Source organism: Lactuca virosa, chromosome 4 (genome assembly GCF_052849685.1).
Source record: "Lactuca virosa cultivar CGN04683 chromosome 4, Lactuca_virosa_CGN04683_v6, whole genome shotgun sequence".
Lineage (NCBI taxonomy): Eukaryota > Viridiplantae > Streptophyta > Magnoliopsida > Asterales > Asteraceae > Lactuca > Lactuca virosa.
The window spans coordinates 175,548,590-175,566,891 of record NC_136429.1 but is presented as its reverse complement, the minus strand read 5'-3'; positions in this window follow the sequence as shown (position 1 = coordinate 175,566,891).

Here is an 18,302-nt window from a genome sequence, read left to right as displayed (position 1 = left end):
GATCTGGGATGTTCTCAAGAACCTATCTCAGGGTACAAAACAAGCTCAAGATAAGAAGCTCACAACCACACTCAATGAGTTCAACAACTTCAAAGCTCATGCTGGTGAAAGTTTGGAAGACTCATTCAAAAGGTTCAATCTGATTGTCACTAAGTTATCTAATGTTGGCACGGTTTGAAGCAACCATGAGACAAATATTCAATTTCTCAATGGTTTGGGAAGACACTGGACGACTGCTAAGATGATAGTCCAAGGAGATAGAAAGATTCATTCTTTACCTCTTTACAAGCTCTATGGTGAATTGCAAGCACAAGAATCTACGGTACTCAAGGATTGTGCTGACTTCGGAGGACCACTTGCTCTTATAGCACAAGCACCACATACTCAATCTTACTCTCCCTCGCATGACCATCCTACGCAGTCATACGAAGCTGACTCAGAGTATGATGATGAAGAAGAATTCCAGAATGCAATTGCTCTTATTATCCAACAGTTCAACCGGCTACCACCCTCTTCTTATCGTAAAAATCAGCAGTTCAACAAACCTCCTTTCAACCGCAACTTCAATCCTTAAAACAATCATTCCCGTTTCTCCAAAAACACTCACCCACCACCGCAACCTCAGACCACTCAAACCAAAGAGGCACCGAAGCCCATCAATTCAACTGACTCCGGTACCTCCTCAGAAGATAAAAGTGATGTTGTAATCTGTCACAAATGCAACAAGGAGAACCACTTTGCCAAAGACTGCAAAGCTAATGTAGTGAAAGATAGAGCATTCTGTCTTAGAATGGCTCAAGAATTGGAGGAAAAGGAGAAAACAAGGGCATATGTAGCCCATGTAAAAAGGGACCATCAATTTTGGTCATCCGGAGATGAAGATAAAGACATCAGCAACGTCAAGGGAAAAGGCAAGATTTGCATGCTGGCAACTGCGGACGAGGATGGGTCTATAAAGCTGGAAAAGAACTACTGGTACATGGCAAAGGATGGGACTCTGAGCATCGTCGTACAGGTAAAACTCATGATTTAAACTCTAAATTATATCATGCATGATTGTCAACCCTTCATAGACAACCTTAATGGCACATGTGCTGCCGTCCTTATAGACTATAACAAAGCTCTAGATGAGAAGAACATCGCGTCCTAATAGATGTTTCACGTAAGAGGACGATTGGATAACAAAAGACTCAAAGTAGCTATGTTAGAAAAGGACTTAGTGTTAGAGAAAGATGCAAGAATGTTGAGTGAAACACAGTTAGAAATAGCTTTGAACCAAAGAGATTTAGCTCAGAGTGAAACTGTACGCTTAAATCTTTTAATAGAAAAACTATTCAATGAAAGTGAAGCTATTGAAAATCTTGTGAAAAATGGAACCATAGATAACACCTATAATTGGGGTTGGTCCAGTGGATATCCTACCGCAAAGGATTCCTCACCCCGGTTTAACAAAGATCGACTTTATGTTCCTCCGGACCGAGAGTTCCACTTCCCAGTCAATGACAAAACCTTTCCCGAAGACATCAAAGCTCACTTCGGTAGACTTCATGATCTGAGTAACAATTGTGTTATTGAGGAAATTATGCCTGAATTTTCGGGTCACTCATATGATCAAACTCCTATCTATGGCACAATCTATCCCAATTCTCAGACTTCATCAGTTGCTGATGAGGAAATTGTTGTGGAAGGACCCGAAGTCTCAATGGATTTTCCAACTCTGCCCTCAGACCGCAGTATCTCTCACTGCAGTCATGAACCACAGTTTGTCCATCTGCCTATCATCAAGTGTCCCACAAAAGTCTCAAATCAAACTTACTCTGTGGTAGTCCAATCTTCCCTACCGCAGACCATAGTCAAGAGCACTGTGACCATTCAGCTAATTCATCATGAAATACCCATTGAAAACTTCGAAGTGGGTCAGTGCTCCCAAAATTCCAAACCTTCTATTTCGGATGAATCAAGTCCTCGTTTTCAAAAATTATCAAAGGTTTCCAGGAAACCGCAGCTGAACATCAATGACTGCGGTTCTCCAAAAACCGAGGCTAAAAAGGCTTTCAAAGAGGCAATTCGACCCCGTGGCAAAAATCGGGAAATCTTTTCAAAAAACAAAAAATGAGTCAAAATTCCAAAATCTAAGAGTCCAGAAAAGCTTGTCTTCTCAAATTATCTTTCCAAAAACTCTTCAATCCAGAAAACAAACAAAAGGGAATGTACAGTCTCTAAAACCATTTCAAAAACATCTGACACAACCCAAAAAAAAGTAAAGTCTTTTCGAAGCAATGGTTTTCAAATCTATTCCTCAGATGACCCAAAATGGAAGGGGATTTTACCAACTCCAACACTTTTAAAATCACATAAAAGTTTTAAGAAATCACTTTCCAAGAGATCTACACGTGCTCCCACTCCTGCAAAACGTACTTTTTCAAATCCCAACAACACCACAGTCAGATCTCACTTGTCTCGGACTGGTCACAAGCCTACTTCTTCACCTTGACCGCTGACCAAGAAAAGTGTCAGGCTAAATGACAAAACTTCTGCATGTCAATGCAGTTGTCAAAAAGGCTCATCTCATGTCGAATCTTGTTCTTTTCACAAATACCCAGGACTAGGCCTAAAAGTTGACATGAAACCTGTCCCTGCAACCTCGGCCCATGCATCAATTAGAAAATCATTCGTTGTCCCAGGCTCCAAACTCGCTTGGATGCCCAAACTAACTGTGTAATTCTCAGGCTATGTGCAAGGAGGAACAAGAAGAATAATGGTTAATCAACAATGCCTGCTCCTTGCACATGACCGGAAGGTTGGAGTACCTTCGGGATTTCAGGCCAATTTTCAACGATGGAAAAGTCACATTCGGCAACAACGTGAATGGGATAATCCGAGGTTATGGTGTTCTTACTACTGGGAATTTCTCTATCCAAAAGGTCGCTTATGTGGAACGTCTTCAACACAATCTCATCAGTGTTGGCCAACTATGTAAGGCAGGCCATCGAGTTGAATTTGATAGTGAATTCTGCTATGTAATGACAAGTGATAGAAGTACTTGCTTGATCAAATCCAAATTCGAAGGTACCATGTATCTTTTGAATGTCTCTCTGATCATAGGGAAACTGCAGCTATGCTTCCTATCCAAAGCAGTATCAGAAGTTAGCTGGATATGGCATCGCAAGCTAGCTCATCTCAACTTTCGCTATATCAACAATCTAGTCACCGGGGAACTCGTCCGAGGTCTCCCCATTCTGAAATATCACAATGATACCCTCTGCCCAGCCTGTGAATGTGGCAAACAGTCCAAAGCAAGTCATCCGATGGTGATTGATTCTTCAATTTCTGAACCTCTGGAACTCTTACATGTTGATCTCTGCAGTCCATCTACCGTAGCCAGTCTTCATCACAAGAAATACATACTGGTTATAGTGGATGGTTTTACTCGTTTCACATGGTTTTTCTTTCTAAGACTCAAGTCAGAAACACCGCAGGTGTTGATCAATTTTATCAAGGAGATCGAACTACAGATCAAATTGCCAGTACGTCGCATCCGCAGTGATAATGGAACCGAGTTCACCAATCATCTCTTAAACAGTTTCTTGGTTTCAAAGGGTATCAGTCACAATTTCTCAGCTCCTTACACACTGCAACAGAATGGAGTAGTAGAGCGATGAAACCGAACTCTGGTGGAAGCAGCCAGATCTATGCTCAACTTTGCCAATCTTCCTCTTTACTTCTGGGTCGAAGCAGTGGCCACAGAATGCTTTGTGCAAAACCGAAGCATTGTGTGCAAGCGTCTCAGGAAAACCCCATATCAAGGTCTTAACAACCGCAAGCCCAATGTCCGATTCTTCCACATCTTTGGGTGTAGCTGTTTTGTGATCAACAACAGTAATCATCATTACAAGTTTGCACTGAAGTCTGATGAAGGCATTTTTCTTGGCTACTCAACAAACAAGGTAGCCTATAGGGTTCTCATCAGACGCATGATACTAATAGTCGAAAGCTTCGACGTCAAATTTGATGACTATTACGTCCGCAACACTGCTCCATCAACTGAAACCAGAGCAATCCTGGAGAGTGATATTCCTGCCTCTTCGGGTCCATTAAACATAGTTGAAGTAAACTATGATGATCTCTTTGACCCTGTAGAGACTGCTAAGTTATCCGAAGTTCTTGTGTCCCCGGAAGCTCAACAGCAGCATGTCGAACTCTCTGGTCCTAATCTATCCGATGAAGTATCACTCAATACTTCCACCTCGCCGATTGAGGGGGAAAGCTCCACTCCGGATCAAGTGACAACCACCGAGGTTCCAGTACTTAAAGATGTAGATCCGGTTCCTATCCGCAGAGGATCTCTGCCCTCAAATGTTTCTTCAGACTCAGATGATGAACATATAGAGAACATTGACACAAGAACTGACCCAAGGGTTAACACACTTCCAACAATCCAGGGGGAACCTTCTCAGGTTCAAGGGGAACTCCCATCCGTAATCCAGGGGGAACCTCTGTCAATTGCTCAAGAAAATACTGATCACGCTCCATCAATCCAAGATAATTATGTGGGATGCTCTCAATCCAGGGGGAACTGCCGTCTCCAACCGCAGAGTCTTCTGATATTGAAGACATTCCTTCCACCGCAGCCGCTGACCATCTGCAACCTCGTCTACATGTATGGAGGAAGGATCACCCACCGGGTCAAATCATCGGAAACCCATCAGCAGGCATCCAAACTCGATCTTCAAAAGATTTATCTGATCACTGTCACTATGCAGCGTTTATGTCCTCGGTCGAGCCCCGAACGATCAAAGAAGCTTTAATGGAGCCCGACTGGATAGCAACAATGCAAGAAGAGCTGGCAGAAATTGAAAGAAACAAGGTGTGACAACTCGTTCCAAAGCCGCATGGTAACACTATTTTTGGTACTAGATGGGTGTACAAGAATAAGTTGGATGAATCTGGTGCGGTTGTCAGAAACAAGGCAAGACTAGTTGCCAAGGGTTATAGTCAACATGAAGGTGTTGATTATGACGAAACATACACCCCTATAGCCAGAATGGAGGCCATACACATCTTCTTAGCGTATGCAGCTCACAAAAACATCAGAGTACATCAAATGGATGTAAAGAGTGCCTTCCTAAATGGTGAATTAAAATAGGATGTCTATCTTCAACAACCTCCGGGCTTCGAATGTCATGAATTCCCAAATCACTGCTACAGGCTTGAAAAAGCAGTCTACGGTCTAAAGCAAGCACCAAGGGCGTGGTATGAGACTCTATCAGAGTTTCTTGTCACTTATGGATATAAAAAGAGGAGTGATTGATCCCACTTTATTTAGAAAAGCGAACGGTAATCACCTTATGCTTGTACAAATATATGTGGATGATATCATCTTCGGATCTACAGATCAGGGCATGGTGGATGAATTTGCAAGGCTCATGACCAATAAATTTCAAATGAGCATGAATAGAGAGATTAACTTCTTTCTAGGACTTCAAATAAAACAGGTCCTTCAAGGGATATTCATCCATCAGGAGAAATACACCTCTGAACTGCTGAAGAAATACTTAATGGACAACTGTTCCTCAGCCAAGGTCCCCATGGCCTTCGGATATAAGATTTTTGCTGATCCTTCCGGAGAATCAGTAGATTACAAAACTTATAGAGGAATAATTGGCTCGTTGATGTACCTCACTGCAAGTACACCCGATATTGTCTTTGCAACGGGCATATGCGCAAGGTACCAGGCCGATCCGAAAGTATCACATCTGACCGCAGCTAAGCAGATTCTCAGATACTTAAAGGGAAGAAAAGCTCTTAGCCTCTGGTATCCCGCGGGGAACGACTTCAGCCTATAAGCATTCACTGATGCGGATCATGCTGGCTGTAGATTGGATCGAAAAAGCACTTCAGGTGGATGTCAATTTCTAGGTGGAAGACTCGTCAGGTGGTCATCAAGGAAACAAAGTTGTGTCTCACTGTCTACCGCAGAAGCTGGATATGTGGCCGCAGCCAGCTGTTGTTTACAAGTCTTGTGGATGAAAACACAACTTATGGACTACGGATACAGGATGCTGCGGATACCCATTTACTGTAACTCAGAGAGTGCTATAGCGATCTCCCATAATCCTATTCATCACTCTAAGACGAAGCATATTGAACTACGGTACCACTTCATCACATTCTGAAAGGTAACATTGAACTAATTTTGGTTCATACTCATGAAGAGATTGCTGATGTATTCACAAAGGCACTTGAATCTACAAAACTCAACAGTTTCTTACAAATGTTAGGAATGCTGAATCCGGACCCGCAATTCTTTTTGAATTGATAGGTACCGCAGACCATCCTTGGTCATCATTGCGGTCCTAACTAAATATATCTATCTTACATAGTTTCAGTATATCTTGTGTATTGCAGTACATCTTATGTATCGCAATATACCGTATATACCGCAACCATATATCATACCTATATTTCAAGGGTCCTTATTGATTGTTATTTCTGATTGTGTTCAAGTGTTCTTCTTAGCTTATTCTACCGCCGTCATCTAACCATTCATCCGCAATGGAGTCTTAATCCGCAATGAAGTCTCAAACTACAATCACAATGATTGAACTTTCAACTACTTCATAAATTCTTGAAACATTGTGTGTTATTTAATGATCCTTCATTAAATAAGAAAAACATTCTCAAAAATATTCGTTGTGTAGCATATGATCGTTTCAGTTCTTCTTTTCAAATAAACCTTTTGCCAGACCTATTTTAGGTGTGATGCCAAAATAAAACAGTTTCCAATAAAAGAAATCTTTTTAGGAAATCTTTTCCTTAAACTGTCTCTTCCCCTTCACCCCAAGATGTCAAATCCGTTACAAATTCCACCTTTATTCAACGGACTATCACCCATCACCACACGTTCTTCAGACGTGGGGTATTGGTCCTGCCACTTCATTAAATGCCACTTTTTTGGAAAATCAAAAACAACTTTTCGTTAAATGATTTTGTGGCTGATAATGATTCTCTTAATTAAAAAAAACTCAAAGGTTTTTACCTTTAACCGTTTTCCTTTAGGGTAAAAACAATGATCATTTGGAATCCACCACTATAAAAACCCTTTTTTCTTTCCAAGAAAGTTTTACACTTTCTGATTTCTCTAAGGCGAACTTCATCTTCTTCACCTTCTTGCGCTCCCCATTTTTCTGCAAGTTCTCAAATCTTTTATCAAAATGGTGAAATCTGGCATTTCTAAGAAACAATCGAAGACCTCAGTATCTGTTCAAGAAACTGGTTCTGACTCTGCTACAAGGAACCAATCGCCTTCAATTGCATCTAGCAATTTTAGGGCAGACGTCGATGATCACTCTTTCTATAATGAGTCAATCCGTCTCATGATCAAGTTCCAATCATCCATTGTTTGGACCTTTCGACTCATTCACTGATGTGGTTCCCCTCTCAACTCTGTACAAATGTGCTTTCTCAGCGTACCGATCACTCAATAATCTTCAAGAAGTTCATCTGAACTTGGTGGATGATTCATTGGTCATCTTGACCAAAGACAAGTTTCTCACTGCAATCAATCTTTTGGTGCATCCCTCAACCAAGTTTTTCTCACCAAGTGTAACATACATTCTCTCCATACTATACCAGAGGGGATATCGAAAGAAGCTCAAGGGCATAGGTGAGTTCAAGAAGAACCAGTTGCCTGCAGTATGGCAATTTGTGTGCCACTTTGTGATCCGCAGTCTATCAGGAAGAACTGGAGGCACAGACAACATGGGCCTCAAATTACTGGAATTAGTATGGAGCATCTTCACAGGCCATGATGTCAACTACGGCCAAATCTTATGGGATGATTTCCTTCAGTACATCCCTAAGGAAAGTCCAAGAGAATACCCCACAGAGCTCACATTTGCAAGATTTTGGGCTCTCTGCATTTCAGATCTTCATTCTGACGCCAAGATCAGTATGGGCAACGATATCAACTTATTTATCACTCGTGATCTCAAAAGGTACGCACCCTCTAAAGATCAATCTATCTTTGGACCAATCAGACGTTTACCCATTCATATCTTGACTACTGTTGGACTTGAGACCAAAGAAGTCACAAATCATATTGAGGCTACGGAAGGTATTGACCCATACCTTTCTACCCCGCCTCTTCCCAGTCAGAATAAACTAGCCTCTACTGACCCCACCAATCCAGAGCATACCGCAACTCCATCTTCTACTACTTTATCTCATTTACCCTTAGCTAAAAGGCTCAAGCAGTTAGCCTCATCCAAGCAAGTACCTCGCAAAATTGTCAAGAAACATGCAACACCAAAGAAAGTAACGCCCCCAAGAAAGCTGAACCAACCAAGAAAAGGAAGCTCAAACACGTTGTGTCTTCAGACGACGAATCCGATCACAATCAATCTCCTGCCTTTGACCTTGAAGATGAGTCTGATGATGACTCCGTACAAATCTCTATTCTCAAGAAAAGGAAAACCAAGCCCTCTAGCCAAATGCGTGACCTGACAGATACCACAGTCTCTCAAAAGGCTCCGGTAGTCCTTGGGGTTGCCGCAGACCCATTCTCTTCAACCATTCCTGACTACTCAGATACAACAAGTGTATATGTTTCATCCAAACGTGGAGACTCACCCCCAGCTAAATCCCAAGAGGATTTAATTAGTTCATCTCTTCCTAAGGTCTACAGGGCTTCCAGACTGCATTTCTTTGAGGAACAGGAGTTGCGCTCCATTCTAGACCTTGTAATCCAAACACTCGATACACCTTCCCACCCGCAGGGCAATTCTTCGGCCCATGCTAGAATGGAGCCGAGGCCAAACTTGACCACGGTTCAAGGAGACCGAGGAAGCTCCAGAAATCCTACTCTGTTTACATCTAATACAGGTGGTTTAGGAACGGTGAGCACAAATGTGCAAGGATCCGTAAACCCGAGGGACATCTCGGTGCGTTTTCAAGGATTTGACGGTGATAAATCTAAAGATTCTTGGAGACATTACAAACCATCCACTGAATCCGAAGCCAAGAAGTATGCCGCTTTCCGTAGGGAATTTCAAGCAAGGAAAGATCAACAAACCAAGCAACTTCAACAAAAGCAGCAGGAAATTCTAACGGTAGCCAAGTATTGGGCTGATGCAATCAACAATGCAAACACCGTAGCCACTATCCTCAAAGTACAGGATTGGATGTCTGCAACGGTTGAGACAATCCACAATGCTCAGTCCACTCCTGGTGGTGCAGGTCGATCTCAGCCCCCACCAACTCAAAGTGTTCGAGAATCACAAAATGGTGGAACCGAAATCGAAGTTAGTTCCGCGCCAACCTTCGGTTTTGACGACATCGACATCAATGAGGTAAACCATACTGATCCCTCTGATGATCTCATGATTTTTCATGAAGAAGAAGAATCAAGCAGTTCTCAGCACTCAACCTCTAAACCCAAGGAGAAGAAAAAGAAAAAGAAGTTAGCCGTTTCTAGAAAAGAATTTCTGAGTTTGCAAGATAAAGTTGATCAGATCCTAGCTGCTGTAAAATCTAGTCAACCGCAATCAGAGGACCTGCCTGGACCGCAGTCTCTCATTGACCGCATTGAACGACTTGAAGCCAGAGAACGTCTTGCTGCAGAAAGAATCTCTCTTAAAGTTGAAATGGGTATTCGAGCCCTGGATACCAATCGAAAAGCTGATCATCAGCAATTCCTGGCAACTGCAGAGCGCCTCATCTCTGAGGTATCCGCAATCAAGTCAGAACTTCAAGCGATAATTGCGGATCAATCCACTCAATTGAAGAAACTTGTGGATGAAACTCATAATGCATATGAGTCCACCATTTCAGTCCTGCAGTCCACTATCAACAGCCTACGTCGTTCTCTGACATCCAACTTTCATGGTCCAGAAATCTTGCGCCTCACCAAGGAGATTCACAGATTGCTTTTCAACACCGCAATCCCAAACAACCAACAACTTGTTGATGCACTAAAGGCTCAATTCAACGAAGTGTGTGCTAAGATTGATGGTCTTAAGCAATGTCTTGAGGAAGTACCAACTGCTCCTTCCTCAAGAGGGGGAAGTGAAGACCGAAACTCGGATCAAATCTCTCATCAACATTCTCATCTGCACCAACATCTAAACTCTCCCATCCAAACAAATCTTGGTCATCAACATCCCATCATTCAAGAAAAAGTTCCTACTCCACAACCTTCACCGCAGCTATCTCCACAAAAGAAAACACATGTTCCCTCTCCTCAAAAGAGTCCAAGTCATCAGTCACCACTGCAACATCAAACAATTCGAGAATCTCATCCCTCTCCTGAGCGACCGGTGACTCCCCCCCATTTCAAAAACTTAGCCTCTCATATGTCCTCCGAACACTCCTTCGACTCACCCGCAACCAAACAGAAGAAAGCTGACTGGAAATAAGCTAAATGTGCTGAGTTGATCTGGAGGGAAAACGGCTTTGACATCACAGTGGATGAATCCCTCATCAACTCGTGGGTCAATCCACACAGAAGATTACTTGATGACGATTACAAGCCTTACCTCACATATGCAGAACCCCCTCATGACGGTTATTGGGACATTCCCATCTCTCCCAACGCAAAATACTTCACAGTATTTGAATCCTTTGACCGCAGTCTTTCCGATGATAAGAGGTTGCCCTTAGAGTTTGAAAGACTCAACAGATTCCATGCCAAGCATGGGTCTTCAACTGAGAAAATCTGGTTGAATGATAGGCCCACTGCTAGGGGTGTTCGCAGTACGGTTTGAAACCGTTAAACCGGCCAGACCGGTCAACGGTTTGGTTTTACGGTTTGTATTTTTCTTTATGGTTTGGCTTACGGTTTCTAATTCTTCAAACCGTAATGAATGGTTTGGCTTACGGTTTCTAATTTTTCAAACCGTATAAAAACCGGACCGGACCGTAGGGTTTGTAATATATATTAATTAACTTTTTATACATATGTAATTATTATATTTATATTAATTTTTATATATAAATAATAAAATTTAAAACTGATAACTCATTTAATTACACAGCCCAATTAGTTTGTTACTTTGTTTTTTGAATTGTGAAGCCCAAGTGTGAAGTCTTCTATTGGAGTCTGTACATTTACATTCCAAGAGTCAAGTGACGTGAGAAGAAGTCAAGAAACGACGACCTAACCCTGATCACAATTCCAAATCGCATTCGTTTGTTTTTTCCATTCTCATTTCTCTATCGTTCTTGTCCATACTTCATTGAAAGCAATTGTCGACAACTGAGTAAAGTACCAGACGCAACAGGTCGGCGCCTCCACATGCAGTTCTCGTTGCTCTTTGCATCTCTCTTCGATAAGGTATGTTCTGAACTCTTGCTCGTGTTTTGCATCTGAAATCACCGATGTATCGGAAATCATTTGTTACTTGTACTCCGCATGCAGCTCTCGTTGCTCTCTCAGCCAATTTATTTACAGGATTAACATTTAGGAAGAATATCAATCACACTAACTGCAATTAGCTTCCCATTAATCAAATATTGTTGCTGAAAAGAACCAACTGCAGGTCCGCAGGTCCGCTTCTCTGTCTGATAAGGTCCGCTTCTCGTCCAGAAGGTGGAATTCGTTTCTCGTTCTCGTTCTTCCTTTCTGAATTGCTTAACATCACACTTTCTGTTTGCTTAAATGGTTTACAGGTACTGTTCCCTCCTATGAGTCATTTGACTTGTTTACAGGTACGGTTCCCTCCTCGGTTTCACATCTTTTAGTTTTCTCCGTTCTTAAAAAACCGATTGTCAATTTATCAAATGGAATTGCACGTTCTAATTGTTGGGATTATTTTGGAATAATGTTATTGATTGTGGATCATAAGTTCTGATTGTTGGGTCTTTTTGGAATCTGTTAGATTAAAAAGTTTACTTGAATATTTCAAAGAATTGTCATCTCTAGTTGTAAATTACTCCATCTATTCTTTATAGATAAGAACTATGTGATTCTTCATTTATTATTAACTTTTTGAGCTAAGAGGGTGATGAGTTCTTTTCATTTGGGGTTTATGCAGCGATTTTGATGGCATATTCCTGGATTATTCAGGGCAATGTGCCACTCTTGATTTCTTCCTGAGGTAGGTTGCCTTTTTTTCTCTTGATTGAGGATATTATAGTAATATCATCATTGTATAAAATATAAATCAACGAAATTATGAGCTTGAGCCTCTAAAGACAAAAAAATATAAGTGTAGTATTTTCTGATCACCTCCTTTTTCCTAATCTAGGCAACACACAACACCATCAGTCCCTCGTGCATCTCTCATTAAGTTTACGTTTATTAATTGTTTTTTAATTCCTAGTCTGGTTGTATACAACTTTATGTGTTCTAATTCATTTGGTTCATAATGGATGGTGGTGTTTTATTTTGAATTCAGATTTTGGTGAGTGAGAAACTTAATGTGATTAAGATTAGCAAAAACTTAATGTAATTGAACTTAAATGGGCCTAAAAAGCCCAAACCATGAAACCAAACCGTTAGTAACGGTTTGGTTTTGTTCGGTTTTAATTTTTGAACGGTTCGACTTCGGTTTTTGCTTGACAAAAACCGTAACTAATGGTTTGGCTTCGGTTTAACCTAAAAACTGAAAAAACCGGACCGTGAACACCCCTACCCACTGCAGTCAAGAACTTCAAGTCTCGAAAATTCATGAAAGCAGATTTCATCCAGTACACTCTCACCAGAAGAAATCAGGACCATGTCCGAACCCAAGTTGATTTTCCCTGTATGAACCCGGAGGAAATCTTTCAGATAGCAAGGGTGTTTCAGAACAAGTCAGAGAAGAATCCCAAGATGAAAATTGCACTTGAAAGGGCCAGCACGTTTCTGAGAGAAACTGTTTGTAATTTTGAAAGAATTGACGTAGACATTCACACCGCACTTGCTCAGAAGTTTAACCTTCCACCTCTTGATCCGGCCCCAATGTTGACTGAAGGTTTTCAAGAAAGATCTCTTGGAGAAACAAACTTCCCAGATCTTGGAGTCATTTTCAAACGCAAAAATGATGAAATTAAATATTTCATTCCTATAACTGCCATGCATCGTCTCACTCGGAAGCAACTTGAACTAACTCAAACCACAGTTTATAAGTCAAAACACACAACTGCTGAAGTCAAGTTTGAGATTTCAAGGAGGATCACCTAGCTTGGAGAAGTAAGAAAGTTCTGGTGGATTCTCATCAAGTTCCTGAAGCTTGACAATTAAAGGGAAGTTAAAGAGGTCACTTAGGGGGAAATTGTTGAACCATAGAAGTGACCCTCTTAAACTTAATCCAAACCGCAGCCTCTCCCTTATCCGCAAGAACTCTCTCATCCGCAGTCAAGTACCGCAACCGCAGTTATCGTCATCAGCACTTAGCCTCTTATCTGTTTTTCTAAATGTACTTTCTTTTATCCAATGTGCCTTGCATGGCAACTTTCAATAGATAGGACTTTTGTAATCTTTGAGACTCTATAAAAGGAGTTCTCTCTTTCTGAATGAATATATATATCTACGCATCTTGAAACTCATATCTCCTGAAATTCATAAATTACTCTCTTATCTCCTTCTTACTCTCTAAACTCTCCTAAACATAATCTGAAATATATCAGATCTAAATCTCTCCTTCGGAGCAAGTCAGTCTTGACTTAATCACTAAGTTTGATCTCACTTACTAACTTGGTCTGATTGCATTCCTTGGTAAGAATCAACTTAAGTGTATACTTGATATAATACTTGTTGTCATTTTTATTTCCTTATATTTCCGCATCTAATCATCTAACCATCTAACTCTAACTTTTATTATTGTTGAGCTTTATGATCGTTTGAGTTAAACTTTAAATTCCGCAATATAAACTTGTTCTAACGTTTGTTCAAGTGTGTTTCTCAAGTTTTTCTCTCAACAATTAGAGTTGATTCTATAGGACATACATTGTTGATCATGGATAACAATTGCATATTTTCCTGTATGGAGGTTGATAATTTTCCACAAACAAGACAATATAGTTGTGTTAGAAGCTCTTAGAAACTAGCTATTAATAGTGATGATGAATCAATTATATGTGTGTGCTCAATTTAGTTTTTTTTTTCTTATATATATATATATATATATATATATATATATATATATATATATATATATATATATATATATATATATATATATATATATATATATATATAATTCTTTTATTGCCTTTCCCATGCTTTATGACCTGTTTTTGTATATCTAAGCTTCAACAACATAGTGGTTGAGATGAAACTTCTTTTTAAACAGATGAACTATAAACTATAAACTTTAGTTAACGTAAATTGAGTATAATATAATGACAAGAACAATAATATTATTCATTTATTCAAAAACATAACAAATAAACTGTGTATTGAGGAATGTTTAGATGGTGTTGCTACTTTACAAGCTAAAGAATGTGATGAGGTTGGTTATTGTACTCTACTTTCATTTGTTTATTATTATTATGATACACAGTATGTGTATATTGATATAGGTAGCAATTATGAATACTGAGAAAGAAGAGAGGATTCTTTTAGGAAATCTTATAAAATACATTCAAACGGTTATCTACATCCTCATTCATCATCTTTGATCTCTAACTTCCATAAGAATCTTGCTACCGAAGAATGTATATATTTTGACACCTGTTCCATTTATACAACCTTTATTTTTGGAGACAGATATCTATGATTCTATCAACCTATGGTGTTGAAACAAGATCAAGCACTCACTATGTTCCACATCATATCTTTCTATCTGTAGTCTTCGATACCAAAAATGTTTTTTAACACTTATTGTAGATTACAAGTTGTTGTGAAGATATACTTAGTCGAAGTCTTAGTTTCTAACTGTTAATATCGAATAGTTAGTTCGTACTCTATATCAAAGGTTACACGCCTTCGATATATATTTGTATTTTAGAGAGCCATATGTAGTTTTACTTCAATATCGAAGTATCTCCATATATATTTTTATTATGTTGAGGGCACTATAAATAGTGTCGTAATCTAGGTTATGAGTAGCGGTTTTCCAATCCTCATTTCATGCCTCGTAACCTGATTGCTTCCAGATCAGAGCTTAAACAAAATTATTTATTTCTCTTGTAATATCTCGATTTCAAGGTTTTTTACATTTTGACCCTTGGTATGAGAATTGTTTGCAAATTTGGTCCCAAATGGCATTTTAATGAAAATTGGAGGCTTCATGCGTATGATGGGCGTATGTTGCGTATGTTGGGCATACGTGGTTAGGGGTCAAACCTAAATTTTTAGGGTTTGGACCCTATTTAAGCATCCTTAACTCTTTGAAACCTCTTCATTCTTCAGCCTCCACCTCCATATTCGAACCTAGCTAACCTCAATCTATTTTTAATCATCCTTGAGTCGTTAGTTTGTTTTTTGATGTTCATAGAGGAAGGAGAAGGAATGAGAACATCGTGGAAGCTTGGAGAAACCTTGGATTTGGAAGTTTTGCACCCTCCTACATCTCTAGAAGGTATAAAGTTTATACCTTGATGCTTATTTGGCTAGATCTAGCTTGTATGATGTTATTATGTGCTTTTGTCCCCAATCAATAATGTTCTTGAGTATGACATGCTCTAGACCCAAATGGTTTGTCCTTCCTGACATATTAGAGTGTCTAATGTCATAAAAATGCAATCTTGGTTATTAGTTTTCTTCCATGCATGGGTTTTAATGTCTTATTAACTTAAGAAGTTACGGTGTTTTAGTATTGAGCACTTCTTAGTCATGCAAAATCATAAAGTTGGAAACTCTATGACTTAAGATGTTATTTTGGGACTAGATATGATTTTGGTTAAAGTGACTTAATAGAATAAGCCATGAAATGGAAGGAACTCATTCAGCCAGCGTATGTTGGGCATACATGGGCATACACCACGCGTACAAGATGAGAGCCTCGATTATGGACCTTAAGTATGCTATGCGTACAAGCTGAGTACGTTGGGCATACTCAGCTGAGTCAGCTCGACTGAATTTTTGACTTTCGACTTTGATCATATTTTGACCAACTTTGACCTAGGGGTATATCGAATATTTTTATTGTAGTTGAGTTTGGTTATTTTTCATGTATAAGTGACCAGTAGAGCTGATATTCGGAGTTGTGTCCTTTTCAGCTATCTTTTCAGATTGAGAGGTGAGTTTTCCTCACTGTACTTATGGGTCGAAAGCACCAATGCCGGCCCACTAGGTTATGTACCCTGGTATACATGAAATTATTATGTTGTAGTGATCTGTTAGATCTATATCCTGGTATATAGGATGTTGTTATGTTGTAGTGATCTGTTATATCTGTATCTTGGTATATATGATGTTATTATGTTGTAGTGATCTCTTAGATCTGTATCGTGGTATATATGATGTGGTATGATGTAGTGATATGTAGATCTGTCTGTTGCCTATTGATTATGTATATATTTATCTATTGCATATGTGTTAACACATTGTCGCGTGCATATTAGACAAGTAAATTATCATTGCTGGTTACACTAAAAATATAGCACAGAGACGCATGGTCGAATCCTCAGGGAAACAATCTAAAAGTGCATGCCTTTTTGCATCAGGCACATCTAGTCAAAATAGAAATTATTAAGAAGAGGGTTTTGAATTAAACTAAATAAACTAAAATTTGCAGTGACATTAAATTAAACGAAAAAAAATAATTAAAACGGTTTCAGTTCTGCTGCAACTTTCCTAATCATATAACTGATCAATATCTGATTATTTGAGATGCGTTCCATATAAGCTGGTACCGAGAAAAACTAACAGGCTCTAGTATAATCTCTTTTACCTAAATTAGTTAATCAAAACAAGCTCTTCAATTAACCCTAACTTTTTACTGTTTAATTAAACAAGCTCTTAATTAAATCATAAAATTTGCATTAAGATCTTTGTAAAATTCCCAACAATACCCAATACTTCTTACAAGCTCGGAAACGTAAAGATATGATTTTTACAGTTTATACCAGAGTTAAATCCCAAAACGAAACCAATCTGATAATTGTTACTTTTTAGCAGTTGACAAGAACAATTACAAATTCTATTAACTAATTAACTGGAATGATAAAACCCTAGCTAGGTGATCATACTAACAAGAATTTAAATCCAACCATTCATTAAGCTCAAAACTGAAAAATCTAGATAGAAACACAAAACAAAAATCATATCTAATGATCAATGACATGAAAAGTTCTTGTCAGAACTGAAAACTAAAGTTTAGCCAAACATGGCCAAAAACGAAATCAATCTAGATAAAATAGACATTTACTAATCAATCTTCTAAAGTAAATGTGTGAGATGATTCGCAGCCTTCAGATCTTCAGAAATCGCTGAAAGACTTCAAAAATCGCCTTCTGAAGTGGTTTCTTCATCTGGAATTGTCCAACCCATACAACTGATTATGAGGGTTGTATTTAAACTAAAATTGGAAGCTTCCGGAACAAGAAACGGATAACATGCGATCGCATGAATTGAGGTTGTGATCATTGGTTTTAAAATAAACGAGTCACGTGCCTTTTAATGAAGTAGGAAGCTATTTTGACACTTTTTTGCAAAGTTGCGATCGCATGTAGCAAGGTTACGATTGCATGTTTTTAGTTTTTACTCCCGGGTGAATTCTTAGCTCTAAAAAACCTCGAAGACAAGTTGCAACCAAACTTATTATCGCGTAAAGGCTCCATGCGATCGTATGGACAAGATTTGTGATCGCATGTTTTACTTAAGACATCTGAAATTTTGTCTACTTTTCAGATCATTTTGAATCACGTCAATCAGAGTTACGATTCATGAGATATGGTCAAAATACTGACAGGGGGTCAAAGCTGCCAGCAACATCCTTTAGCTTCATATTGCAGATTCTATCATCGTGTGATCAATTAAATCGGATGTTTCTTGAACAAAACATCTTCCAAACATTCCTCAAAGCTGGAGTGTCCATTGCAGGTTTCTATCACCAATGAACACGGGGTTTTTCTTAATCGAGCATTTATCAGGGTTGTTTCTTGGAGATTTTCTGGGTACCTTATTCGATTAAACTGATCCCTATTCCCATGGTGGATGTATGCATGATTGTAGGGATGGGCTGGCTGAGTAGGTTTGGTGCGATAATCGAATGCAAGATACAGCGGGTGGTAGTTTGAACCCCAAGTGGGGGGGGGGGGAACTGGTTATTTGTGGAAAGGGTACCAGGATTGGATCAACCTTTTGTTCTGCTTCTAGAGCTCATCAGTATCTACAACATGGGTGTATGGGTTATCTCGCATTTTCAGCGATCCAC